The sequence below is a fragment of the Mastomys coucha genome, unplaced genomic scaffold (assembly GCF_008632895.1).
Source record: "Mastomys coucha isolate ucsf_1 unplaced genomic scaffold, UCSF_Mcou_1 pScaffold16, whole genome shotgun sequence".
NCBI lineage: Eukaryota > Metazoa > Chordata > Mammalia > Rodentia > Muridae > Mastomys > Mastomys coucha.
Window position 1 is genome coordinate 45,655,812 of NW_022196898.1, and position 2,638 is coordinate 45,658,449.

The following is a 2,638-nucleotide window of genomic DNA, read 5'->3' on the forward strand; positions in this document are numbered from 1 at the left end:
AAAACGGCAAGCCAACCTACCTTAGTCGAGGCAAGCTGCACCCTACTTTAGTCTAGCCTTCCCTGGACATGCAGACCAGATGTTTCTAATCTTAGACATATTTGCGGGCCGAAAGAAACTAGAAAAATTTTAAAAAGCATACAGTAAATGAACTTTGCTTTTTTCCTGATTTCTACATAGCTGCACAGACGGTGTTCAATTTAAGTCACGAAAGAAAAGCATATATTACACACCTTTGTGTTGGGATTTACTACGTGAATCTATAGCCCTGAAGGAAAGTTGTTTTGTTTTAAGCCAAGAAGTTGCCAGCAATTCTCAACTACAACTCAGATCCAGCCGGGGCACCCGCACCGAGGCGGCTGGGAGCCAGCGCGCACTGGAGAGAGGCTGGGAGGGACATGGCTAACTTCTTCCCTCTGGTGGAAAGCTCCCTGGCCTTTCACAGTGCCTCACTAAGGCAGAGGATAAGATGTCCGCTTTACAGGCCCGTAGTTGCAACAGCAGGTTAGCAGCCCTGGCTTTGCTTCTCTGAGTGGGGGAGGGGTGTCAGCTGCTCAGGACTCCCTCCGGCAACTGACTACAAAGCTTTCAAATGCCCCGTTGGCAAGGCCCCTGACTTTACTCAGCTGAAAACTGAGGATCTCATCTGGGAAGGGTCAGTTAAAAAAAAATGACAGCATTGCCCAAAGTAAACAAAGGGAACAACCACAACAAAATCCTTCTCAGCGGCGTTTCTTTACAATTCCCAGCCCAGCCCACCGGGGCTCTGGCTGAAGTCCCCACCCACTGCCTCCGATGGCCCCATGAGGCCTTGTCTGAGTAAGCTTAGCTGACCCGAGGACTGCAGCTTGTGAGCTGTGCCCTCCCCGCCCTCTCTCCCCTGAGCGCAGAGCTGTTGAGATTGGAGTTTAAGGCTGCAGGCACGAAGACTGGCTCATTCATCAAGATCACCGAACACAGAACACAGGAGGTAAGTAAGCGCTGCTTAGTGAGGCGGATCCAGAGGAAGTTTGGGGCCTGAACTGGTCTTTTTCTTCCTTGATCAGTTCAGCACTGAGGTCACCTTATACTGTTCCAAAGAACTATGCAATGACGGAATTAACTTTGAGGTTCTCTGTCCACTTTTTCTTTTTTGTTGAGACAGAGTCTCTTCTGGAACTCACTCTGTAGACCAGGCTGGCCTCGAACTCACAGAAATCTGCCTGCCTCTGCATCCCAAATGTTGGGATTAAAGGCGTACATTCCCATGCCCTGATCCTTTATCTGTCACCCAGGACCAGAGACTTGGCTTTTGAGGATGGAAGAATATTCCTGAGCATGAGAGAAGAACAAGAACATGTGGATCCAAGATTCAGGTGCCTTCGAAATGCTCCACCCGGGGACGGAGACCTTTGCCACAAACCAGACGTTAAGCCTCTCCAAAGTGTGTGGTAGAACTAAGGAAAAAGGCATCAACCAACAGTCTTCTGAGCTGTGATTGGCTCCCTCAATAATCCCAGGCAAAAAAAAAAAAAATGAGAGCTCACTACTGCAGCCCAAGATGCTTGACTTGAAGGCTTGAGCTTCATGGACCCACGCGGCTTCCTCGAGAAGGTAACATGGCCCTCGAGCCAGGGTTCCTAGCTAGCGCTGGATCGTCCTGGAATTTGACCAAGATGACCGAAGTCAGGGGGAAGGAGCAAAGGGAGAAAAAAAAAATAGTCAAGAAAATACCGAAAAAACTGAACGACTGAAAAGGGATTGAAGAAATGCACAGACTCCACAAGTAGTGAAAAATCATCTGGGAAATCCTGCGCTTTGGAGGAACTCCGTGGTTTCCTTGAATTTCATGGCAGTGCTTTTTAGCAAATCAAATCCGACCGTGCACCACATACAAGGATCCTATGCTGACCGCAACACTGTAGCATCTTCTGGACTCGGAAAAAGAAGGCTGCCGGTCTCTCCTGACAGGTAATATGAGTGAGCATTTACCACACAGGTGAAGCGCACCTGACAGAAACATTCTGCTGCACAAATCCCACACTTGGGTTCTACATGAGGCCGGGACTACTACAATCCACACCAGCCTTCCGATGCGTCTCAGTCAATATAGAAGTCACAGAAGGGGTTATATAAATTACCTTTAGCTATGAGAAATGTAAATGAATTCTGTGTTTAGACTTGGATACATCCTTGGGGTATTACGAAATACTCTAAAATCTGAAAACAAAATTAAAATATTACTGGTCCCAAGCATTTTGTATGCTCAACCTGTAATAAAAATTCTCTAAACTGACAGCCATTGGCCATTTGGGAGCTTATGTAAACATATAGAAAATATCATGTGGGAAAAAATGTCTTTAGATTATGAATGCTATTCAAACAGTGGTTTGAGTAGAAAGAAGTACAGTTCTGGACAGAAGATGTGAGAGGCTTGTAAAAGAATTACCTCCTGAGGTTCAAAGCTTACTTTGTCTTAAAAGGGATATAGATTGCCAGGAGGTGGTGGCACACGCCTTTAATCCCAGCACTTGGGAGGCAGAGGCAGGCAGATTTCTGAATTCCAGCCCAGCCTGGTCTACAGAGTGAGTTCCAGGACAGCAAGGGCTGTACAGAGAAACCCTGTCTCGAAAGAGAGAGAGAGAGGGAGAGAGAGAGA

At 47.0% G+C, this 2,638-nt stretch overlaps 1 long non-coding RNA gene across 1 annotated transcript; it reads left to right on the forward strand.

The window, feature by feature from the left end:
- The first annotated feature begins 543 nt into the window (after positions 1-543).
- LOC116094195 lies at positions 544-2,277 on the forward strand. Its single transcript, XR_004119991.1, has 2 exons — positions 544-970; positions 1,275-2,277. It is a non-coding gene; the product is annotated as an uncharacterized LOC116094195 (long non-coding RNA).
- Positions 2,278-2,638: the final 361 nt, after the last annotated feature.